Source organism: Odocoileus virginianus, chromosome 17, assembly GCF_023699985.2.
Source record: "Odocoileus virginianus isolate 20LAN1187 ecotype Illinois chromosome 17, Ovbor_1.2, whole genome shotgun sequence".
In the NCBI taxonomy this organism is placed as follows: Eukaryota; Metazoa; Chordata; class Mammalia; order Artiodactyla; family Cervidae; genus Odocoileus; species Odocoileus virginianus.
In genome coordinates this window covers 2,383,147-2,410,774 of record NC_069690.1, presented here as the reverse complement: position 1 = coordinate 2,410,774, position 27,628 = coordinate 2,383,147, and positions in this window count along the sequence as shown.

Genomic DNA, 27,628 nt, shown 5'->3' with positions numbered 1-27,628 from the left:
TGATTAACTTGTAAACAATGGAATACAAAGATTAAAGTAAAAGAAACAGATCCAATATAGAGTCAGGTTTTTTTCTTCCTTATTAAAGGCCTATAAAATGTAGATATATATTTTCTTATTATATAAGTAGTTCAAGGTATAAGTAGAGAACTGGGGAAAGTCATACAGTTATTACTTTTACATGAGAACTATACAAAGCAGAGGAAATAATGATCAACAGTGGAGGGTAGTCACACACAACATGCAGATAAAAACAGGGCCCAGTAAAATTTGGCAGATGGTTTGTATGAAAGGTCTCAAGAGGAGAGCCAATTGTACCTTTCTAGAGAGAAATAAAACCCCTTAGTGATATTGATAATTAGTCATAACCATGAAAATACTAAACTAATAGATATTTAGACTTGATTCCTCTCATTGAAGACAGAAGGTGATTTTGGAATTTGTCTCTTAGATTGTTTTCTGCCCATGTACATTCTCTGAGTATTTGGGAATCCAAACTTAAAAAAATAAAATCTTGAAAGTGCTTTTTTCACAAGAAAGAACAAATAAAGCCATTGGGCACATTGGGCCACATGAGCTTAGTACCCATGTAATGGACAGTGATTCTAAGGTGGAAAAGAGGGTCTTTTCGACCCAGTAGGGAATACTGCATGATGAGGCCATGTGAAGAGTGTCAACAGATGAAGGGGATGGCATGAGAATAACCTACTGCAGTTTGGCATAGAGGAATAACACTGGTCCCAAATAGGAAAAATATTCCCTGATTGATATTCCTGTCACAGACAGGAGGTCAAATATATTTGCTTGTATAGTATTCACAAGAGTAGTCTATGTTATGTTTTCTACCCAAGCACAGTAGAATATTTATGGGTTTGAAATACATATGGGTTTTAAAACCAAGACATACATTAGTTTTATGTATGGACTGCTAGCATAACATAGATAACTGTGTACACTAATTGTTGTTTTTCATCACTAGATAGTGAACTTCTTAAGGACAGAGGCCAGATTTTGCATGAATGTATCATTTAGCAACCTGATTCAGAGAGAGTGTCGAAATACATATTTGCATTAGTGGAGAGAAATTAAATCTTGACTGCCTCTGCATTCTGTAAAATTGATGGTGTCCCCTTGTTGTCTTATCACAGAAAAATAGAAATGCCATGAAGTGTTGTTAGATGTTTAGAATTATTGGTTTTAAACTTGTACCTCTCTCTAGAATATAAGTTCCTCTAAATCAAGAGCTTATGTTTTATTGACTATTACAGAGCTGATACCTATAACACTGGCCTAGCAACATATTTTTATTGTGAAGTATACAGAATTGAAAAGAATAGCCCTTGCTATTTCCCTGAAGTAAGTGAAGCCATTCAAAAACAAACAAACAAAAAAACTGCCATTCACTCATGGTTAAAGATGCAATGGATAATACAGTCATATGCTTTACTTGAATTCCTCCTTCGTCTCAATTTCTGAGGAAAATATTCATTTACCTTTAAAATGACAAGATACAGTCTGGAACACCAATTTAAATACAGTAATTATTGTCTACAGTTGTTTCATTTTGAAATGTGCCACATTCTTGGAAGATCTAACTGGTAGACTATAGAAACAATGAATGTCAAGTCAGCTTTCTTTGATAATTACAATATGCAATGGAGAACATGCTGTAAAATGATAATATTATGAAGTTTATTATTAGTGGATGAAGATTATTAGGATAATTTTTTTCTTCATGTGTGTGTGTATGCACGTGTGAAATCTATTGCCTTTGTCTTTACCCATAATTGTCTTTAGGGAAAAAATAGACATGTTATTGTGTGAAATTTACAGACAATTAGCTGTTATTTTATATTTCTGGCAGCGACATAGTGACTAACTTGGAAACTACTTTTTAACAATATTTCTCAAGATATTGTATAGAAATAAACAAAATTACAAGGAGGCACTTAAAAATTAATACTCCTGAGCCCTACTTCAATTTACTCCATCTAGACCAGAAGCCTCATTCACTTTAGCAATTATTTCATTTACCTTTATACATTCCAAAGTTTGGTAATTGCTACTCTATTACATAAAAGGCAAATCAAATTTGATTTTCAAATAAAACCAGTATATATTTTGTATTAGTCTTATTGTTTTGGAAGATTTGACAGAGAGAAACAGATGACTGATAAGGAGGAACTAAAATATTAGCATTGGCTATAATTTCAATACTAGGCTAGATTATTCCATTTTCTAAAACTTATTTTTTTAACTGATGGATGATTGCTTTACAGAATTTTGTTGTTTTCTGTCAAACCTCAACACTAAACAGTCATAGGTATGCACATGTCCCCTCTCTTTTGAAATTCCCTTCTATTTCCTTCCTAATCCTGCCCCTCTAGTTTGATACAGAGCCCCTGTTTGAGTTCCCTAAGACCTACAGCAAATTCCATTGGCTACCTCTTTCACATATGATAATGTAAGTTTCCAAGTTACCCTCTTCATATATCTTACCCTGTCCTCTCCTCTGCCCACGTCCATGAATTTGTCTGTTTCTCCATTGCTGTCCTGCAAATAAATGTTTCACTACCATTTTCTAGATTTCTTATATATGCGTTAGTATGCAATATTTATCTTTCTCTTTCTGACTTACTTCACTCTGTACAATAGGCTCTAGTTTCATGCAACTCATTAGAATTCACTCAACTGTGTTCCTTTTTATGACTAATATTTAATTGTGTATATGTACCACAACTTCTTTATTCATTCATCTGTCAATGGACACCTAGGTTGATTCCATGTTCTAGCTATTGTAAATAGTGCGGCAATGAACACTGAGGTATATGTGTCTTTTGACATGAATCAGCCATGGTTTTACATGTGTTCCCCATCCTGATCCCCCCTCCTGCCTCCCTCTCCATCCCATCCCTCTGGGTCTTCCCAGTGCACCAGCCCTGAGCACTTGGCTGATTCATTTCAATGTATGACAAAAACTACTACAATATTGTAAAGTAATTAACCTCCAACTAATAAAAATAAATGAAAAAAAAAATAGGCAAAAGACTTGAATAGAAATTTATTCAAAGAAAATATACAATAGTCAGCAAGCATGTGAAGATGTTAAACATCATTAATCACCAAGAAAATGTAAATCAAGAGCAATTTTTATATTTTGGAAATTAATCCTGTATCAGTTGTTTCATTTTCTATTATTTTCTCACATTCTGAAGGTTGTATTTTCACCTTGTTTATATAGCTTCCTTTGCTGTGCAAAAGATTAACTTTTAATTAGGTCCTACTTGTTTACTTTTGTTTCCATTTCCATTACTTCAGGAGGTGTTTCATAGAGGATCTTGCTTTGATTTATCTTATTGAATATTCTGCCTATGTTTTCCTCTAAGAGTTTTACAGTTTCTGGTCTTACATTTAGGTATTTCATCCACTTTGATTTTTCCTTTGTGCATGGTGTTAGGAGTTGTTCTAATTTCATTTTTTTACCTGTAGCTGTCTAGTTTTCCCAGCACCACTTATGAAGAGGCTGCCTTTGCCCCTTTGTATATTCTTGCCTCCTTTGTAATAAGGTACCCATAAATGCATGGGTTTATTTCTCGACTTTTTATCTTGTTCCATTGGTCTATATTTCTGTTTTTGTGCCAGTAATATACTGTCTTTATTACTGTAGATTTGTAGTAAAATCTGAAGACAGGAAGATTGATTCCTCCAACTCCATTCTTTCTCAAGACTGTTTTGGGGTCTTTTTTGCTTCCATATGAATGGTGATTTGTTGTTGTTGTTGGTGGTGGTGTTCTAGTTCTGTGAAAAATGCCATTGGTAATTTGATAGAGATCACACTGAATCTGTAGATTGCATTTGGTAGTATAGTCATTTTCACTATATTGATTCTTCCTACCCAGGAATATGAACTCTCTCTCCATCTGTTTATGTCATCTTTGATTTCTTTAATCAGTGTCTTATAATTTTCTGTATACAGTTCTTTTGTCTCCTTAGGTAGTTTTTTCCTAGACATTTTGTTGCTGTTGTTGTTGCAGTGGTGAATGGGATTGATTTCTTAATTTCTCTTTCTGATTTTTCATTGTTAGTATATAAGAATGCAAGTGATTTATGTGTATTGATTTTGGATCCTGTGACACTGCTAAATTCACTGATTAGCTCTTGTAATTTTCTGATTGTAACTTTAGGGTTTTCTATGTATAGTATCATGTCATCTGCAAACAGTAAGAGTTTTACTTCTTCTTTTTCAATCTGGATTCATTTTATTTATTTTTCTTCTCTGATTGCTATAGGTAAGACTTCCAAAACTGTGTTGAATAATAGTAAGACTGGACACCCATATCTTGTTCCTGATCTTAGAGGGAATGCATTCAGTTTTTCACTATTGAGAATAATGTTTGCTGTGGGCTTATCATATATGGCCTTTACTATGCTGAGGTAGGTTCCTTCTATGCCATTTTTTTTTTGAAGAATTTTAATAATAAATGGGTGATGGATTTTGTCAAAGGATTTCTGCATCTATTGAGGTTATCATATGGTTTTTATCTTTCAATTTGCAAATATGGCATATCACATTGATTGATTTGTATATATTGAATAATCCTTGTATTCCTGGAATCAACCCAAATTGATCCTGGTGTATGAGCTCTTTAATATGTTGTTGGATTCTGTTTTCTAGAATTCTGTTGAGGATTTTTGCATCTATGTTCATCAGGGATGATGGCGTGTAGTTTTCTTTTTTAGTGTTGTCTTTGTCTGGTTTTGGTATCAGGGTGATTTTGGCCTTGTAGAATGAGTTTGAAAGTATTCCTTCCTCTGAAATTTTTTAACGAGTTTTAGAATAGGTATTAGATCTTCTCTAAATGTTTGATAGAATTCACCTGTGAAGCCATCTGAGTCGGCTTTTGTTTCTTTGTAGAATTTTGATCACAGTTCTAATTTCAGTGCTTGTAATTGGGTTGTTCATAATTTCTGTTTCTTCCTGGTTCAGTCTTGGAAGTTTGAACTTTTCTAACATTCTCTATTTCTTCCAGGTTATCCATTTTATTGTCATATAGTTGTTCATACTAGTCTCTTATAATCCTCTGTATTTCTGCATTGTCTGTTGTAAGCCTCCTTTTTCATTTTTAATTTTGTTGATTTTATTCCTCTCTCTTTTTTCATTGATAAATCTGGCTAAAGGTCTGTCATGTTTTTAGTATCTTCTCAAAGAGCCAACACTTAGTTTTATCAATTCTTACTACTGTTTCTTTCATTTCTCTTCCCTTTATTTCTGCTCGGACATTTATGCTTTCTTTCCTTCAGCTTTTATTTATGTATTTAGTTCTTCTTTTCTCAGGTTGTTTTAGGTGCAAAGATAGGTTGTCTATTTGATGTTTCTCCTGTCTCTTGAGGTAGGATTGTATTCCTCTGAACTTCCCTCTTAGAACTGCTTTTGCTGCATCTGATAGGTTTTGAGTCGTCCATCTGGTCAAGGCTATGGTTTTTCCAGTGGTCATGTATGGATGTGAGAGTTGGACTGTGAAGAAAGTTGAGCACCAAAAAATTGATGCTTTTGAACTATGATGTTGGAGAAGACTCTTGAGAGTCCTTTGGATTCCAAGGAGATCCAACCAGTCCATCTTAAAGGAGATCATTCCTGGGTGTTCATTGGAGGGACTGATGATGAAGCTGAAACTCCAGTACTTTGGCCACCTCATGTGAAGAGTTGACTTGGAAAAGACCGTGATGCTGGGAGGGATTGGGGGAAGGGGGAGAAGGGGACGACAGAGGATGAGATGGCTGGGTGGCATCACTGACTCAATGGACATGGGTTTGGGTAGAGTCTGGGGGTTGGTGGTGGACAGGGAGGCCTGGAGTGCTGTGATTCATGGGCCTGTAAAGAGTCGGACACGACTGAGCGACTGAACTGAACTGAACTGTGGCATCTCATAGGTTTTGAGTTGTCCTGTTTTTATTGTCACTTGTTTCTAGGTATTTTTTAATATCCTTTTTTTATTTATTCAGCAACCTGCTCATTATTTAGAAACATATTGTTTAATCTCCATAAATTTACTGAGGTTTGATTTGTGACCCAAGATGTGATCTATCCTGGAGAATGTTCCATGTGCACTTGAGAAGAAGGCATATTCTTCTACATTTGGATGGAATGTTCTGAAAATATCAATGAGATCCATCTCATCTAATGCATCATTTAAGACTTGTATTTCCTTATCAACTTTCTGTTTTGTTGATCAGTCTATTGGTCTGAGTAGAGTGTTAAAGTCTCCTACTTTTTTTTTGTCTTACTCTCAATTACTCCTTTTATGTCTGTCACTGTTTGTCTTATGCACTGAGGTGCACCTATCTTGGGTGCATACATATTTATAATTGTTATATTTTCCCCTTGAGTTGATCCCTTGATCATTGTGTAGGTTCCTTAAATATCTCTTGTAATATTGTTTATGTTCAGGTCTATTTTGTCTGATATGAAGATTGCTACTCCAGCTTTCTTTTGTTTTCCATTTGCATGGAATATGCTTTTCCATCCTCTCACTTTCAGTCTCTATGCGTCTTTAGGTCTGAAGTGGGTTTCTTGTAGACAGCATATATATGTGCCTTGTTTTTGTATCTATTCAGCCAATCTGTGTCTTTTGGTTGAAACATTTAATCCATTTACATTTAAAGTAATTATTGATATATATAGGAAAAGGAATACATCAAGGCTGTATATTGTCACCCTGCTTATTTAACTTATATGCAGAGTACATCATGAGAAATGCTGGGCTTGAAGAAGCACAAGTGGGAATCAAGGTTGTTGGGAGATATATCAATAACCTCAGATATGCAGATGACACCGCCTTTATGGCAGAAAGTGAAGAGGAACTAAAAAGTCTCTTGATGACAGTGAAAGAGGAGAGTGGAAAAGTTGGCTTAAAGCTTAACATTCAGAAAACTAAGATCATGGCATCTGGTCCCATCACCTCATGGGAAATAGATGGGGAGCCAGTGGAAACAGTGTCAGACTTTATTTTTTTGGGGGCTCCAAAATCAATGCAGATGGTGACTGCAGCCATGAGATTAAAAGACGCTTACTCTTTGGAAGGAAAGTTATGACCAACTTAGATAGCATATTAAAAAACAGAGACATTACTTTTCCAACAAAGGTCCGTCTGGTCAAGGCTATGGTTTTTCCAGTGATCATGTATGGATGTGAGAGTTGGACTGTGAAGAAAGCTGACTGCTGAAAAATTGATGCTTTTGAACTGTAGTGTTGGAGAAGACTCTTGAGAGTCCCTGGGACTGCAAGGAGATCTAACCAGTCCATCCTGAAGGAGATCAGTCCTTGGTGTTCATTGGAAGGACTGATGCTGAAGCTGAGAGTCCAGTACTTTGGCCATCTCATGTGAAGAGTTGACTCACTGGAAAAGACCGTGATGGTGGGAGGGATTGGGGGCAGGAGAAGAAGAGGATGACAGAAGATGGGATGGCTGGATGGCATCATCGACTCAATGGGCATGAGTCTGAGTAAACTCCGGAAGCTGGTAATGGACAGGGAGGCCTGGCGTGCTGTGATTCAGGGAGTTGCTGAGTCAGACATGACTGAGAGACTGAACTGAACTCAACTGAACTGAGGGCTAGGAGTTCTCCGGTATTCTAGGGTCTTGATGTCAGTGTTCCCACTCCAAAGGCTCAGAGTTTGATCTCTGGCCAGGAACAGAGATTCCATAGGTGGTTTGTTGTGGTATTAAGTAAGATTAAAACAAGTACCCAAAAATAAGAAACCAAAGTTGAAGCCCATACTAATGGCAGCTTCAAAACGAGACAAATAATATTAAAATAATGGAATATACACATATACACATGCACCCATAAGCAAAATCAAAACATTCCAACAAAAATAAAGTACATTGATTGACCTGGTCAACAACAACAACAACAAAAATTATATCCATTAGTTAACAATAAAATTAACTAAAGCACAAACTGGAAAACAAATCTGAAGCAAGTTGCCAATTGGGGAATAAAGAAATGAAACCAAAATAACAAATATGGTGAAAACCAAAAAAAAAAAAAAAAAAAAAAAAAAAAGAGAGAGAGAGAGAGAAAAGAAAGAAGAGATATGCAAAGTTAAATAGAGGTAAAGAATATTTAGGTATATATTAACTTCAAGGGGAAAAGGACAGTAGGAAAAGCAAACAAAGGAATATATGTAGATAAAAAATAATAAGTTTAAAAATTTGAAAATTAAAATTATAAAAGGAAACACACACACACACACAAAGAAGAAGAAAAAAAAAAAAAAAGAAAGAAAGAAAAGGAGAAAAGAAGAAGAAAGAAAATTCCAGAGCACTGCAGAAGGCCAACGTAAAGGCAGAGGTTTATAACAGCAATAAAAATGGTGATTAAAAAAAACAAAACAAACTCAAAAGCTTAATTAGATTTCACAGTGCTAATAAAATCAACTACTACAACAAAGAAAACAGAAGAAGAAAGAAAAAAAAATCCAAAAGAAAATACAGAACTTTTCAAAATAAAAGAATAATAAAAATGTTTTTCTTGTGTCTCTGCTGTCAGTGTCCCTTCCCTTGCTGGGAGTCATAGTCCACCTCCCCTCCCTAGGATGACCTCCAACACAGCACTGGTCTCTGCACCTGCTGTGGGGGCAGATCAGACAAATCTGGTCCTACTCCTGTGTGTTCTTGCCTCCAATTTCCACAGCTGTCAAAACTAGTGCATTTTCTTTTGTGGGAGCTCTCAATGTTCTTTTATATTTTCCATAGACACAGAGTCTACCTAGTTGATTGTGTGGATTTTTTTTTTCATTTGTTTTTATTAGTTGGAGACATTACTTTACAATACTGTAGTGGTTTTTGCCATACATTGGCATGAATCAGCCATGGATTTACATGTTTTCCCCATCCCGATCCCCCTTCCCACCTCCCTCCCCATCCCATCCCTCTGGGTCTTCCCAGTGCACCAGCCCTGAGCACTTGTCTCATGCATCCAACCTGGGCTGGTGATCTGTTTCACCTTTGATAGTATACTTGTTTCAATGCTGTTCTCTCAGAACATCCCACCCTCACCTTGTCTCACAGAGTCCAAAATTCTGTTATATACATCTGTGTCTCTTTTTCTGTTTTGCATATAGGGTTATCATTACCATCTTTCTAAATTCCATATATATGCATTAGTATACTCTATTGGTCTTTATCTTTCTAGTTTACTTCACTCTGTATAATGGGCTCCAGTTTCATCTATCTCATTAGAACTGATTCAAATGTATTATTTTTAATGGCTGAGTAATATTCCGTGGTGTATATGTACCACAGCTTCCTTATCCATTCGTCTGCTGATGGGCATCTAGGTTGCTTCCATGTCCTGGCTATTATAAACAGTGCTGTGATGAACATTGGGGTGCACTTGTCTCTTTCAGATTTGGTTTCCTCGGTGTGTATGCCCAGAAGTGGGGATTGCTGGGTCATATGGCAGTTCTACTTCCAGTTTTTTAAAGAAATCTCCACACTGTTCTCCATAGCGGCTTTACTAGTTTGCATTCCCACCAACAGTGTAAGAGGGTTCCCTTTTATCCACACCCTCTCCAGCATTTGTTGCTTGTAGACCTTTGGATAGCAGCCATCCTGATTGGCATGTAATGGTACCTCATTGTGGTTTTGATTTGTATTACTCTGATAATGAGTGATGTTGAACATCTTTTAATGTGTTTGTGAGCCATCTGTAAGTCTTCTTTGGAGAAATGTCTGTTCAGTGTGGATTTAATCTGCAGCTTGTACAGTTGGTGAGAAGTTTTGGGTCTTCTTCCTTTGTCACACTGCCCCTGGGTTTCAATTATGGTTTTATTTCCAACTCTGCTGGGTGTTGCTCCTGAGGCTGACCTGGAGGACTTGGGTTTGCCCCAGGGATGCCAGGTGTGAATATGATGCAGCTGCTTGGATTGGTGGACCTCTGACAGCACCAGGTACCCAGGGGAATTGACAGCTAAGACAGCAGGAAATATAGTGCTCTAGAAGATTATGACAACCAGTATTGGCCAATGCACTCCAGTATTCTTGCCTGGAGAACCCCCCTGACAGAGAAGCCTGGCAGGTCACAGTCCACAGGGCCACAAAGAGTTGGATGTGACCAAATTGACCCCATATGCATAGACACAGATTTTTTTAGCCTGTGGCAGCTCTGCCCCAGTGAGAGTTGGGCGTGAAGATGGGACAGCTGCTTGAGTTGTGGGAACCCTGGCACCACCAATTGTGCAGGGACACAGACTGCCTCAGCCACAGGAGTTATGGCCTATCAGAGTCTCTTTTCAAACTTCTAGTAGCTGGCAATAAGAAGACCTCTTTGGCTAGTCTTTCTTGATAGTTCTGCTCGTTCAGGCATTTAGAGGGCTCCCTTGCCTGGGGTCTTTCTCAGTTGTTCAGCACATCAGGCATGTAAAGGGGCACCCTGGGTGAGTCGTACTCTATTGTTCCTCACGTCATGTGCTTGATGGCCCAGCCTCTCTATTGTTCAGCTGCCAGATGTGGACATGTGGGGAAGGATAGTCATGGTTATGGCTCCACGCCCTATGCATGACTCAGCAGTATCACCCTGCTTCCATGGCTGCCTGGCTTTCCACCACAGGCATTTCCTACCACAGTCTCATCCCTCATGTCCCCTTGGTCCATCTTTCTGCACTCAACGGTGAGCCTCAACCTGGGATTGTTCCACAATCCCTACACCCCAGCTTCCACTCATTCTACCTTCTAGGGGACTTACATCCCTGTCTGGGGCATGTATAGCTGTGGCAAGGACTACCTGATTCTCATTCCATTTAGGCTGCCACAGATTAGCTGCTTCACTCTCAGCCTTAAAATGTTTCTCCCTGACACAGATAATTGCCCCAATGTGGGGATTAGATCCTTACTTCAGTTTCCCCACCCATCAAGAGCAGGTCCAATCCTAATAACACTCCAGTTTTTCCCCATAGTTCCTATGTCCTACTGAGTTTTGTATGGTTCTATGTATTATTTTCTGGTGGTCAGGTACTCCTGTCTGCCCTCAGCTTCTCCATTTTTATTAAAATCTCCATTTTTATTAAAATCTAAAAAGCTGTACCAATATTTTATTATCCACAGATGAGAAAACTGACACTAGGAAGATTCCTGTATTTTTGGCTCCTTTGTCATAAATTAACTGATCCTAAAAGGGTTTATTTCTGGACTCTATTCTATTCCATTGATCTATGTGCCTCTTTTCATGATCATTCAGTACTGTTTTGATTACTGGGACATTTTTTTCTCTCTCCTTCAATTATGAATGTGTTAATTTTGTCAGGTAGAGAATTCTGGGTTGTATTTTTTTCCTTTAAGTATTTTAGACATATCATGCCACTCCTTTCTGGCCTGCAGTGTCTACTGAAAAAACAAACAAACAAACAAACAAAAATCTGATAGTCTGATGGGGATTCTGTTGTATGTGACTAGTTGTTTTACTTCTTTTTGCTTTTAAAATTATTTCTTTATCTTTAATTTCTGTCATTTTAATTATTATTGGTATATATCTTGATGCAGATATCTTGGTGTTCATCTTGTTTTGGACTTTCTGTGCTTCCTGTGTCTGGATATCTGTTTCCTTCTGTAATGAGGGATGTTTTTATCTACTATTTTGTTAAATAATTTTTCTTCTCCTTTATCTCTTTTCTATGCAGGACTCATACATGTGAATGTTAGTATGCTTGACATTGTTCCAGAAGTCCCTTAAACTTGCTCATTTTTATTTGTTCATTTATTTTTTTTTTCTATTTTAATTGGTTGATGTCCACTATTTTGTCTTCCAGATTGTTCATATATTCTATATAATCCAATTTGGTATAATTTCCCTTTAGTATATTTTTCATTTCAGTTATTATATCTTTCAGCTTTGGTTAGTTCTTTCTCATATATTCTAAGGAGTGGTGAGTTAAAGTTTTCATTGAGTTCCTCTATTCTTGTCCCAAGTTAATTAACATATCAATGATCATTGCTTAGAGCCCTATCAGGTAAATTACTTATCTCTCTTTCACTAGAGTTTATTGCTGGGTTTTTATCTGGTTCTTTCATTTGGAACAGAGTCCTCTTTCTTGTCAGTTTCTTTGACTTTTTGTTTGTTTGTTTTGTTTTTTCTATGAATTAAGCTAAGCAGTTACCTGCCTTGCTATTGAAAGCCAAGATGCTTATATGTAAGAGTGTTCCCTGTGTAGACTGCCATATGCCAGGTAGCTTTTGCAGGTCAGCTAGGGCTGGATCAGACATGGGCCAAGGTGGGGAGCAGACTGGTGGTGAACTGGGCTGAAATCACTGTCAGGATGATTGAAGCTGGAGTGGGCAGTTTTCCCAGAGTACACCAGGCCAGGTTGGGGGTCACATTAATGGGATTGCTAGAGTGAGCCTGGGTCATGCTGGCTTAGATTTGTCATACTGGCTAGCTAGACCACCATGCCCTTGTCAAGCTGTTGCCTCTGTTCTGGGACTTGGAATGAGTGAATTTGCCTATGAATCCTTTAAGAACACAATTTTTATTTCCGATAGCCCTCAGCAATCCTGGATGTATACTCCATTTACTGTCAAATTCAACTTTGATGGGGGGTATCTGATGTGGGGCTCAAACTAACCGCTTCTTTGAGAAGACTTTCACCTTTGTGATATCCCCACTCATTTGTGGGTCACTGTACTGGAGTTGTGTGTCTTGACTTGATAGCTTGTCTGCCCCTTCTATATAACTCAATGTGGCTTTATGTTTATCTTAGGTTTTAGAATGCTTAGTTTTAAGCCAGATTTTTCACTCTTCTCTTTCACTTTCATCAAGAGGGTCTTTAGTTCTTCTTCACTTTCTGCCATAAGTGTGGTGTCATCTGCATATCTGAGGTTATTGATATTCTTTCCAGCAATCTTGATTCTGGCTTATGCTTTATCCAGCCTGGCATTTCACATGATGTAGCTGCACAGAAGTTAAATAAGCAGAGTGACAATATACAGCCTTGACATACTACTTTCTCGATATGGAACTAGTCCATTATTTCATGTCTGCTCCTAACTGTTGCTTCTTGACATGCATACAGATTTCTCAAGAGGCAGGTAGGGTTGTAGCATTCCCATCACTTTAAGAGTTTTCCACAGTTTCTTGTGCTTCACACACTCAAAGACTTTGGCACAGTCAATAAAGCAGAAGTAGATATTTTATTTGGAATTTTCTTTCTTTTTCCATGATCTAATAGATGTTGACAATTTGATCTCTGGTGCCTCTGTCTTTTCTAAATCCAACTTGAACATATGGAAGTTCTCACTTCATGTACCATTGAAGCCTAGTTTGGAGATTTTTAAGCATTATTTTGCTATCATGTGAGATGAGTGTAATTGTGTGGTAATTAGAATATTCTTTGGCATTGCCTTTCTTTGGGATTGGAATGAAAACTGATTTTTTTTCCAGTCCTGTGACCACCGTTATTTTTGCAAAATTGCTGGCATATTGAGTGCAGTGCTTTAACAGCATCATCTTTTAAATTTTGAAATAGTTCAGCTGGAATTCCATCACCCTCACTATCCTTTTTCTTAGTGATGCTTCCTAAGTCTCACTTGACTTCACATTCCAGGTTGTCTGACTCTAGGTAAGTGATCACACCATTATGGTGTGGAATTAGAGCTAAGATGATGGAGTAGTAGGACATGTACTTATTTTCTTTTGTGAGAATTCCAAAATTACCACTCATTGCTGAACGACCATCAACAGAAGAATGTTTGATCCCACTAAAAAAAGATACCCCCACACCCAATACCAAAGGCGAAGCCCCAAGAAGATGTAGGATGAGTGAAATCATCTTTAGAATCAAACCCCATACTGCTAGAGATGCTCGGAGGACTCAAGCAAAACCTTGTGCACAATAGGACCCAGGGAACCTACATAGACTGAGTTAGACCTGCCTTTGAGTGCTTGGATGTCTCCTTCAGAGGCAAGGGTCAGCAGTGGCCACCCAAGGGGACACTTGCAGGAGACTTGGGAAGCAAGGTGTGTGGCATGACTCCTCTTGGAGGAGGTCGGCACTAGCCCCGCAATAGAGTCACTGAGCCGATGATCCAGATACCGCAGAACAATTATATCAAAGAAATTCTCACACTGTTATGAAAGTTCTAGAATGCACAATATGTTTCCCAGTCTAGGCTGCTTTCAAATGGACTGAGAACCCCCAGGATATTTGACTTTGGAGGCCAGTGGGATTTGATTACAGATCTTCCAAAGGACTGGGCAAGCAGACCCTTGGAGGGTACAAAAAAAACCTTGTGTGCACCAGTACCCAGGAGAAAGGAGCAGTGACGCACAAGTCTGACTGAGCCAGACTTGCCTATGAGTTTCCAGAAGTCTCTGACATAGGTATGGGTTAACAGTGGCCTGCTGTGGGGTCAGGGGCACTGAATACCACAGCCCTGGCATAAGTTATTTTGAATGATATAGCCATCACTGCCATTACATCTATCATAGCTTGGCCACAATTCAACCCATAAACAGAAAATTGGATTAAAGAATTACTGAGCATGACCCTTCCCATCAGAACAAGACCAAGATTCAGCTATAGACAGTCCCTCCTATTAGGAAGCTTCCACAAGCTTCTTCTCCTTACCCATAAGAAGGCAGACAGAATAGAAACCACAATTACGGAAGACCAACCAAACTGATCACATGGATCATAGCCTTGTCTAACTTAATGAAACAATGAGTCATGCCATTCAGGGCCCCAAAAGACAAACAGGTCATGGCGGAGTGTTCTGACAAAACGTGGCCCACTGGAGAAGGGAATGGCAAACCAATTCAGCGTTCTTGCCTTGAGAACCCTATGGACAGTATAAAAATGCAAAAAGAAGTGACACTGAAAGATGAACTCCCCAGGTTGGTAGATACTCAATATGATAATGGAAAAGAGTGGAGAAATAAAGTCCAGAAAGATTGAAGAGAGAGAACAAGAGCAAAAACAACACCCAGTTGTGGATATGGGTAAGTAAAGTCTGATGCTGTAAAGAACAATATCCTATAGGAACCTGGAATGTTAGGTCCATGAAACAAGGTAAATAGGAAGTGCTCAAACAGGAGATTGCAAGAGTGAACATTGACATTTTAGGAATCAGTGAAATAAAATGGACTGGAATAGGCAAATTTAATTCAGATGACCATTGCATCTACTACTATGGGCAAGAATCCCTTAGAAGAAAGGGAGTAGCCCTCAGAGTTAACAAGAGAGTCTGAAATAAAGTACTTGGATGCAATTTCATAAATGACAGAATGATCTCTGTTCATTTCCAAGGTGAAACATTCAATATCACAATAATCCAAGTCTATGCCCCAGCCACTAATGCTGAAGAAGCTGAAGCTGAATGATTCTATGATGATATAGAAAACCTTCTAGAAATAACATTCAAAAAAAGATGTCCTTTTCATTATAGGGGACTGGAATGCAAAAGTAGGAAGTCAAGGGATACCTGGAGTAACAGGCAAGTGTCCTTGGAGTACAGAATGAAGCATGGAAAAGGCTAACGGAGTTTTGCCAAGAGAATGCACTGATCATAGCAAACACCCTCTTCCAACGTTATAGGAGATGATTCTTCATAGAAATTACCAGCTGGTCAATACTAAAATCAGATCGATTCTGTTTTTTTTGCAGCCGAAGATGGAGACACTCTTGAAGAAAATAGGGAAAACCACAAGATCATTCAGTATCAGTTCAGTTCAGTCACTCAGTTGTGTCCTACTCTTTGTGACCCCATGAATCGCAGCACTCCAGGCCTCCCTGTCCATCACCAACTCCCGGAGTCTACTGAAACTCATGCCCATCGAGTCGGTGATGCCATCCAACCATCTCATCCTCTGTCATCCCCTTCTCCTCCTGCTCCCAATCCCTCCCAGCATCAGAGTCTTTTCCAAAGAGTCAGCTCTTCCCATGAGGTGGCCAAAGTACTGGAGTTTCAGCTTCAGCATCAGTCCTTCCAATGAACACTCAGGAATGATCTCCTTTAGGATGGACTGGTTGGATCTCCTTGCAGTCCAAGGGACTCTCAAGAGTCTTCTCCAACACCATAGTTCAAAAGCATCAATTTCTTTGTGCTCAGCTTTCTTCACAGTCCAACTCTCACATCCATACATGACCACCAAAAAAACAACAGCCTTGATAAGACGGACCTTTGTTTGCAAAGTAATGTCTCTGCTTTTTAATATGCTATCTACTTTGGTCATAACTTTTCTTCCAAGGAGTAAGTGTCTTTTAATTTAATGGCTGCAGTCAGCATCTGTGGTGATTTTGGAGCCACCAAAAATAAAGTCTGACACTGTTTCCACTGTTACCCCATCGATTTCTCATGAAGTGATGGGACCAGATGCCATGATCTTAGTTTTCTGAATGTTAAGCTTTAAGTCAACTTTTTCACTCTCCTCTTTCACTTTCATCAAGAGGCTTTTTAGTTCCTCTTCATTTTCTGCCATAAGGGTGGTGTCATCTGCATATCTGAGGTTACTGATATTTCTCTTTGCAAACTTGATTCCAGCTTGTACTTCTTCCAGCCCAAAGTTTCTCATGATGCACTCTGCATATAAGTTAAATAAGCAGGGTGACAATACACAGCGTTGACATACTCCTTTTCCTACTTGGAACTAGTCTGTTGTTCCATGTCCAGTTCTAACTGTTGCTTCTTGACCTGAATACAGGTTCCTCAAGAGTCAGGTCAGATGGTCTGGTATTCCCATCTCTTATAGAATTTTCCACAGTTTATTGTGATCCACACAGTCGAAGGCTTTGGCATAGTCAATAAAGCAGAAAAAGATGTTTTCCTTGAACCCTCTTTCTTTTTTGTTGATCCAGAGGATGTTGGCAATTTGATCTCTGGTTCTTCTGCCTTTTCTAAAACCAGTTTGAACATCTGGAAGTTCATGGTTCATGTATTGCTGAGCCTGGCTTGGAGAATTTTGAGCACTACTTTACCAGCATGTGCGATGAGTGCAATTGTGCAGTAGTTCGAACATTCTTTCGGATTGCCTTTCTTAGGGATTGGAATGAAAACTGATCTTTTCCAGTCCTGTGGCCACTGCTGAGTTTTCCAAATTTGGTGGCCTATTGAGTGTAGCACATTCGTAGCATCATCTTTCAGGATTTGAAGTAGCTCAATTGGAATTCCATCATCTCCTCTAGCTTTGTTCGTAGTGATGCTTTCTAAGGCCCACTTGACTTCACATTCCAGGATGTCTGGCTCTAGGTGAGTGATCACACCATTGTGATTATCTGGGTCGTGAATATCTTTTTCGTACACTTCTTCTGTGTATTCTTGCCACTTCTTCATAATATCTTCTGCTTCTGTTAGGTCCATACCATTTCTGTCCTTTATCAAACCCATCTTTGCCTGAAATGTTCCCTTTGTATCTCTAATTTTCTTGAAGAGATCTCTAGTCTTCCCCATCCTGTTGTTTTCCTCTAATTCTTTGCATTGATCACTGAGGAAGGCTTTCTTATCTCTCCTGGCTATTCTTTGGAACTCTGCATTCAAATGGGAATATCTTTCCTTTTCTCCTTTGCTTTTCACTTCTCTTCTTTTCACACTATTTGTAAGGCCTCCTCAGACAACCATTTTGCCATTTTGCATTTCTTTTCCATGGGGGTGGTCTTGATCCCTGTCTCCTGTACAATGTCATGAACCTCCATTCATAGTTCATCAGGCTCTCTATCAGAGCTAGTCCCTTAAATCTATTTCTCACTTCCACTGTATATTCATAAGGGATTTGATTTAGGTCATACCTTAATGGTCTAGTGATTTTCCCTACTTTCTTCAGTTTAAGTATGAATTTGGCAATAAGGAGTTCATGATCTGAGCCGCAGTCAGCTCCCGGTCTTTTTTTTTTTTTTTTTTTGCTGACTGTATAGAACTTCTCCAACTTTGGCTGAAAAGAATATAATCAATCTGATTTTGGTGATGACCATCTGGTGATGTCCATGTGCAGTCTTCTCTTATATTGTTGGAAGAGGGTGTTTGCTATGACCAGTGCATTCTCTTGGCAAAACTCTATTAGCCTTTGCCCTGCTTCATTTACTTCAAGGCCAAATTTGCCTGTTACTCCAGGTGTTTCCTGACTTTTTCCTTTTGCATTCCAGTTCCCTATAATGAAAAGGACATCTTTTTTTCGGTGTTAATTCTAAAAGGTCTTGTAGGTCTTCATAGAATCATTCAACATCAGCTTCTTCAGCATTACTGGTTGGGGAATAGGCTTGGATTACCATGATATTGAATGGTTTGCCTTGGACGTGAACAGAGATCATTCTGTCATTTTTGAGATTTCAACCAAGTACTGCATTTCAGACTCTCTTGTTGACTATGATGGCTACTCCAATTCTTCTAAGGGATTCCTGCCCACAGTAGTAGATAGAATGGTCATCTGAGTTAAATTAGCCCGTTCCAGTCCATTTTAATTTGCTGATTCCTAGAATATCAACGTTCACTCTTGCCATCTCCTGTTTGACCACTTCCAATTTGCCTTGATTCATGGACCTAACATTCCAGGTTCCTATACAATATTGCTCTTTACAGCATCTGGCCTTGCTTCTATCACCAGTCACATCCACAATTGTGTATTGTTTTTTCTTTGGCTCCATCCCTTCATTCTTTCTGGAGTTATTTCTCCACTGATCTCCAGTGGCCTATTGGGCACCTACTGTCATGGGGAGTTCCTCTTCAGTATCCTATCATTTTGCCTTTTCATACTGTTCATGGGAGACCATTCAGGTATAACCTAAATCAAATCCCTTAAAATTATACAGTGGGTGTGACAAATAAATTCAAGAGCTTAGATCTGATATAGTGCCTGAAGAACTATGGATGTACAGGCGGTGGTATCAAAACTATCCCCAAGAAAAAGAAATGCAAAAAGGCAGAATTATTGTCTGAGGCAGCATTACAAATAACTTAGAAAAGTAGAGAATTGAAAGGCAAAGAAGGAAAGGAAATATATATATCCATCTGAATGCAGAATTCCAAAGAATTACAAGGAGAGATAAGAAAGCCTTCCTCAGTGATCAATACAAAGAAATGAGGGAAAAAATAGAATTGAAAAATCTAGATATATCTTCAAGAAAACTAGAGCTATCAAGGGACCATTTCATGCAATGATGAACACAGTAAAGTACTGAGACAGTATGAACCTAAAAGATGCTGATGATAATAAGACATGACAAGAATACACAGAGGAACTACACAAAAAGATCTTAATGCCTTAGCATGCACACATGCATTTTATTGCAAATTTGAAGACAATTCTTTTTATGACAAATTTATGAGATCTATGGTATGAATCCATGAGAATTGAAACTCTTTCTTACTTAAGAGAATATCTTCAGTGACAAAAATATTGTTTAGACCATGGAACACAAATCCCAATGAAATACAAATAGAATTGTAAATGAAAGAAATGGAATGAATGATAGCAGAACAATAAGAATGAGATCAACCTTCTTAAATCAAATTAGAAAAGTTACTAGTTTAAACCAAGATGTCTGGGAGAGTGGTAATAACATATATCTCTAACATATCTTTGATTATAAAGTATTTTAATGCCCTTAGTCATTTTACTCTCACAAAATTATTATGAGTTATTAACTATTGCTCTATTTTTAAGCTGATAAATCTTTTTGCTTAAAATTAGAACTTGGATTCATCATATCTTGTTTGCTTCTGATTAGTTGTTTTTTTTTCACTTATAGTATGGATATTCTATATTTGCATGGAGAATAGACTCAAGTTATAGAATAAATTTAGTCAATTTATAAATGAGAAATTTATTGATTTGCCCAGTAACCAGGCTCTTAAGGGTGTACTAGATGGGTTTCTGTGATGTTGGAAAAAGTGTGATGTACAATAATATACTTTATTATCAATTTTATTTTATTTTTTACCTCAAACATTGTTGCTGCTCAGTCACTCACTTGTGTCATACTCTATGTAACCCCATGACTTGTTGCAGTCATGCAGCAGGCTTCCCTGTCCTTCACCATCTCCCAGAGCTTGCTCAAACTCATGCCCATTGAATCAATGATGCCATTCAACCATCTCGTCCTCTTCTTCTCCTGCCTTCAGTCTTTCCAAACATCAGGGTATTTTCTAATTAGTTCACTCCTTGCAAAAGGAGGCCAGAGTATTGGAGCTTCAGCTTCAGCATTAGTCCTTCAAATGAATATTCAGGATTCATTTCTTTTAGGATTGACAGGTTTTATCTCTTTGCAGTCCAAGGGACTCTCAAGAGTCTTCTCCAACACCACAGTTCAAAAGCATCAATTACTTGGCACTCAGCCTTCTTTATGGTCCAACTCTCACATCCACACATTACTACTGGAAAAACAATAGCTTTGAATACATGAAACGTTGTCAGCAAAGTAACGCCTCTGTTATTGAATAATGATCTAGGATTGTCATAGCTTTTCTTTTAAGGAGCAAGCTTCTTTTAATTTCATGGTTGCAGTAACTGTCTGTAGTGATTTTGGAGGTTAAGAAAATAAAGTCTGTCACTGTTTCCATTGTTTCCCCATCTATTCGCCATGAAGTGATGGGACCAGATGCCATGATCTTAGTTTTCTGAGTGTTGAGTATAAGCCAGTTTTTTCACTCTCCTCCTTCACTTTCATCAAGAGGCTCTTTAGTTCTTCACTTTCTGCCAAAAGGGTGGTGTCATCTCCATATCTGAGGTTATTGATATTTCTCTTGGCAATCTTGATTCTGGCTTGTGCTTCTGGCACTTCATATGATGTACTCTACATATAAGTTAAATAAGCAAGGTTAAATATATTGCCTTGAAATACTCCTTTCCCAATTTGGAACCAGTCCATTGTTCCATGTTATGTCCTAACTATTGCTTCTTGACCTGCATACAAATTTCTCAGGAAGCAGGGATGGTTATCTGGTATTTCCATCTTTTTAAGAATTTTCCACAGTTTGTTATGATCCACACAGTCAAGGGCTTTGACGTAGTCAATGAAGCAGAACTAGATATTTCTCTGGAATTCTCTTGCTTTTTTTCTATGATACAACAAATATTGGTAATTTGATCTCTAGTTCCTCTGCCTTTTCTAAATCCAACTTGAACATCTGAAAGTAGTCAGTTCACATATTGTTGAAGCTTAGCTTGGAGAATTTTGAGCATTCTTTTACTATCATGTGACATGAATGCAATTGTGTGGTAGTTTGAACACTCTTTGGCATTGCCTTTCTTTGGGACTGGAGTGAAAACTGACCTTTTTCAGCCCTGTGGCCACTGCTGAGTTTTCCAAATTTGCTGGCACATTGAGTGCAGCACTTTAAATATAGTTTCTACTAAATTTTGTCTTTGGGATAGAACTGAGGACTATTACCATGAACTTTATGAAAAACAATAGGCTTGTGCTGAAGTAGTGGAATGTAGCCAGCTTCCCTTCCCTTTCTTCACATTTTAAAACTAGCCCTCTATCCTTACTCCCCAAAGCCTCCCCCAATCCTTATGCTGCAGTGTTCTTAACTCAAAGTATTTTGACTGATAACCTTGATTATGACCTTTTGTCAGCTGCATTCATATTGGATATATATACTGTTACTGGGATTTGTGCAGTTGGTACAACTATTTAAGACAAAGTGCTATTGATTTTTTTTTTAATGGGCATTTCAGAAAATGTAATAGAGTTCTTACTACCACAGCAGTGTTGCATCTAATTCAATCAAGTCTTCAGTCATTCTAGAGTGAACAATGAGTACTTAGTATGTACTGAAGTGATCCACTGAGGTCTGACAAGATATATAGTCAGAAAGAGATGATGACTACTTCAGAAATTTTATGAAAAATTAGGATATTGTTTATTTTAATGGACAATAAAGAGGAAGAAAAAGGACACACCAAGTGGAAGGAAATTCTATGAATAAAAATATGGAACTAAAAAAGATGGTTTATTTGGAAGGAAAGAAATATTTTAAAAAAATCCAATTGCCAGAAAGCCTGATGTGTGGCCATATTGAAAGCATAAAACTATGCATTTGATATCTTGCATTAAACTGTGAGTGTTACTAACATGAGTACCCATAGCCATAACTCACAGTTTTATGATCATCACTTATAATGCTTTGTAAGGGAGAGCACTGTAAATGAATCACTAAAGACATAATCCTTTCAAGAGGAAATCATTTTTTTTTTCAAATATTTGATGTTCAAAAAAAAAAAAGATTTCTCAAATTGGGGATTCTAAAACAATGTTTTGTCTTAAAATCTCCTGTTTGACTAAATTGATAATTTTCTGTATTACACACACTTCCCAGACTAAGAGAGAGTTTTGAGGAATTTTATATTTATAGAAAGCTTTCATATTTTAAAATTCCATATATATGCATTAGTATACTGTATTGGTCTATATGCAAAACAGAAAAAGAGACACAGATAGACAGAACAGACTTTTAGACTCTGTGGAAGAAGGCAAAGGTGGGATGTTCTGAGAGAACGGCATTGAAACAAGTATACTATCAAGGGTGAAACAGATCACCAGCCCAGGTTGGATGAGATAAGTGCTCAGGGCTGGTGCACTGGGAAGACCCAGAGGGATGGGATCGAGAGGGAGGCGGGAGGGGGGATCTGGATGGGGAACATATGTAAATCCATGGCTGATTCATGTCAATGTGTGGCAAAATACACTACAAGTAAAAAAAAAAAAAAAAACTTTCAGTGCAGAGTGTTTCACATATGGGTGTATGATTTATGTAGAGGCCTGTAGAGGCTCTTCTGAAAGCCAGTAGACTACCAATAACACAGAACTGTTTTACGAACAAATTAGGAAGCTGCACTCTCACAAGCAAGCAGCACAAAAATGTACTTCATGGAGGAAAAAAATGCAAAAACAAGGTTTTCCTACCATATTTTGTTTTCTAATATTAGCTTATAAAATTACATGTTTTTATTATAATAAATGTGGATGACTACCATCGTGAGCTGCATGGGACCCTATTAAACAGGAGGAATGATCAATCAATTAGTCAGATTTCTTTGTGACAGGAATCAGTTTATCCAGCCTTCTTGTACTACATTTTAAAAAAAGAAAATTCAATCAAATAGCTTAAAATGAAGTAGTTCAGAATCAGGGTGGGCACAAACACTGAAGATACATAGGAAATAGGAGACCAAGGATTTGGAAAGTTCACAAAACAACAAAAGGTCTGCAAGATCAAAAGGATAAAAAACAAATAAACAAAAAAACATAAAATACCTTAGGTGAAATAACAATGTTTAACTCAATGATTGTAACATCTACTATGGGAGCAAATTATATTACATCCATAGAGAATCAAACAACTTTTGAGTTCTATAACCCAATATTCAATACATGGTTTTCACCTTACAGTGAGTTGACTGACTGGAGAAATTTTGATTAGATATTATAAAGGGAAATTGTTCCTAGAAGGGAGAATTATGAAATAAATAATCTGGAGGGAAATAATGTCTCTTGATTTCCACTGTGACCTGGATGAGAATTGGCTAATGTGTAAAATACCCAGAAGTGCCAGAAATGTAAATAAAGTTGAGGAGCCATGAGACAATTGTCATCCTATTAATATAATTAAAGTTAGGGAGAATTAAGGTTTAGAAGTTAGAAAATAAAGCCTTAAGCATTGTTGGCAGATGTAGAGAGTAGACAGAGTTTGGAATAATGTAAAGAATTTGAAAAGTATGATGTAAATGAGGAATTTCAGCAATAAAGGTGGTAAATATCAAATTATTTTATTGAATAATATCTGTTTGACATCATGCTAGATTGGGAAGGCAGATGATTCTCAGAGGAGAATATTTCAAGAGGAGAAAAGGAGTTGTCAATTATTCATACAGCTAATTTGAAACACAGTCCTTGAGTAGAAGATGATATCTGCAAAGTGAATAACTAATGTAAAGTTAAAGAATGAACCATGAACTTCCAGATGTTCAAACTAGATTTAGGAAAGGCATAGGAACCAGAGGCAGAAGAATCAAATTACCAACATCCATTGGATCATTTAAAAAACGAGAGTTCCAGAAAAAAAAAATCTCCTTCAGCTTTATCGACTATGCCAAAGTCTCTAACTGTGTGGATCACAAACGAACTGTGGACAACTCTTAAAGAGATAGGAATACCAGACCTCTGACCTGCCTCCTGAGAAAGCTGCATGCATGTAAAGAAGCAACAGTAAGAACGGGGCATGGAACAGCAGACTGGTTCCAAATCGGGAAAGGAGTATATCAGGATTGTATATTGTTACCCTGCTTATTTAACTTATGTGTAGAGTACATCATGAGAAATATTGGACGTGGATGAAGCATGAGTGGGAACCAAGATTGACAGGAGAAATATCAATAAGCTCAAATATGCAGATAACACACACTTATGGGAGAAAGTGAAGAAGAACTAAAGACCCTTTTGATGAAAGTGAAAGAGGAGAGTGAAAAAGTTGGCTTAAAACTCAGGATTGAGAAAACTAAGATCATGGCACCCAGTCCCATCACTTCATGGCAAATAGATGTGGAAACAATGGAAGCAGTGACAGACTTTTTTCTTTTTTACTCCAAAATCACTGCAGATGGTGACTGCAGCCATGACATTAAAGGATGCTTGCTTCTTGGAAGAAAAGTTATGACCAACCTAGACAGCTTATTAAAAAACAGAGACATTACTTTGTCATCAAAAGTCCATCTACTCAAAGCTATCATTTCTCCAGTTGTCATGTACGGATGTGAGAGCTGGACTATAAAGAAAGCTGAGTGCTGAAAAACTGATGCTTTGGAACTGTGGTGTTGGAGAAGACTCTTGAGAATCCCTTGGACTGCAAGTAGATCCAACCAGTTCATCATAAAGGAAATCAGTCTTGAATATTCACTGGAAGGACTGATGCTGAAGCTGAAACTCTGATACTTTGACCACCTAATGTGAAAAGCTGATTCATTGGAAAAGACCTTGATACTGGGAAAGATTGAAGGTGGGAGGAGAAGGGGATGACAGAGGATGAGATGGTTAAATGACACCACCGATTCAATGGACATGTGTTTGAGCAATCTCTGAGAGTTGGTGATGGACAGAGAAGCCTGGTGTGCTGCAGTCCATGGGGTCACAAAGAGTCGGACATGACTGAGTTACTGGACTGAACAGAACTGAAGATAGAAAGTGAAAATTTGGTCTAACAGAAAGAGCATTTTAAGAGGCAGAGTCAGACACAGAAGAAGGCAAGAAAGACATGCTGGTCCCATAAAGGGAAGTAGCTGTTGCATTTTCACCTGAAACTGGAAATTGGAAGAAGAGAAGAACTGTGGTTGGGCAACTGCAGAAATGAGTTTCTCACTTGCAGGCAAGTAATTGACAAAAAAAAAAAAAAAAAGATAAATGTAATTTAATTTTTGACAGTTATTTTTTTCCTGTCTTAATAATATATAGTTGTTTTAAGTGAAGTAATATTTAAAAAATATAAAACTTTTGCCAAGTTAAAGTTGCATTTATAAAATATAAAGGAAAATGTAGAGAGATTTGCCTTAGCAAAAAAAAAAAAAAAAAAAGAAAGAAAGAAAGAAAAGAAAAAAATGCAGCTTTTTGAAAGAAAATAACAAAAAGAAAGTAACAAATGATACTGCTTGAAATCTCAAAGATAAAAAGTCATGAAATTAAAGTAATTATTTCATGCTACCTTTAAATGGACATTGGTATTCTATATATTAATGTAATGTATTTGAGCCCTTGGATATATTCTCATTTGGGAGGAATTTAATGCCACACATTAATAATTCTGAAGACAAATTAATTGCCACACCTAGGTGGTAAGTCTGGGAAAGCAAGTGTTTTTTGTCTTACCAGATTTTATTACTAAGATTAAGTTATTATGGATCTCTAATGTAACTTTTAATTTCACTATCCTTAATCATAAGCATCAAGATAATCTTCTCTTCCATGTGTGGAGCTACAAACAAATGAGTAGTTTTAGTTTAATTTGCCTTTTAGTGGTATCATAAAACAGAATTGACTGGCTGTAGATTTGACTGCTTAGATTACAGAAACTTTCTGGTGTGTGGTGGTGCCATGTGAGGTAACTTACAGGGAGAAAGGAGACCTGATCTGGGACTGAGTTAAGAAATAGGCTGTTTAACTTTGGATAATCACTTATGCTTAATTTTCTAATCCTTAAAATAATATGAGTGATATTCAAGGAAGCTTTTAATTTTATAAAATACTGAACAAATATTGTGAGTGTTTTTTGTTTTGTTTTGTTTTTCTTGACTGGTAAATACAAACTTAATATTGTCTTGTATCATGCTTTGGAAATAGCTAAACTTGGTGAAAAATCTGACCTCTGAAATCTTTATCTCGAAATTAACTTGCTGACTAAAATCACACAGACACACGTGATAAATACCCACATATACACATGTACACATACAGATATGTATGTATCTCTACAGTTTAGTCGCTCAGTTGTGTCCAGTTATTTTTGAGCTCATGAACTGCAGCACGCCAAGCCTCCATGTCCATCATCAACTCCCGGAGTTGGCCCAAACTCATACCCATTGAATCGGTGATGCCATCCAACCATCTCATCCTCTGTTGTTCCCTTCTCCTGCCACCTTCAATCTTTCCCAGCATCAAGGTCTTTTCCAATGAGTCAGTTATTAGCATCAGGTGGCCAAAGTACTGGAGTTTCAGCTTCATCATCAGTCCTTCCAATGAATATTAAGAACTTATTACCTTTAGGATGGACTGGTTGGACCTCTTTGCAGTTCACGGGACTCTGCTCCAATACCACAGTTCAAAAGCATCGATTCTTCGGCACTCATCTCTCTTTATAGTCCAACTCTCACATCCATGTGTAACTACTGGAAAAAGCATAACTTTGACTAGATGGACCTTTGTTGGCAAACAATGCTCTGCTTTTTAATATGCTGTCTAGTTTGGATATACCTTTTCTTTCAAGGAGCAAGCATCTTTTAATTTCATGGCTGCAGTCACCATCTGCAGTGATTTTGGACCCCCCCACCCCCCCAACCCCCCCACAGCGCAGGGGAAAAAAAAAAAAAAAGCCTGTCACTGTTTCCACTGTTTCCCCATCAATTTGCCATGAAGTGATGGGACCAGATGCCACGATCTTACTTTTCTGAATGTTGAGGTTTAAGTCAATATTTTCACTCTCCTCTTTCACTTTCATCAAGAATCTCTTTAGTTCTTCTTCACTTTCTGACATAAGTTTGGTATCATCTGCACATTTAGGGTTATTGATATTTCTCCTGGCAATCTTGAGTCCAGTTTGTGCTTCATCCAGTCCAGCATTTCTCATGATGTACTCTGCATATAAGTTAAATAAGCAGGATGACAATATACAGCCTTATACTCCTTTCCCAATTTGAAACCAGTCTGTTGTCCCATATCAAGTTCTAACTGTTGCTTCCTGACCTGCATACATATTTCTCAGGAGGCAGGCCAGGTGGTCTGGTATTACCATTGCTTGAAGATTTTTTGACAGTTGTTGTTTGTTTGTTTTTTGTTTTTTAATATACTCAGTAAATGGCTTTGGCATTATCATTAAAGCAGAAGTAGATTTTTCTGCAACTCTCTTGGTTTTTCAAAGATACAACTAATATTGACAGT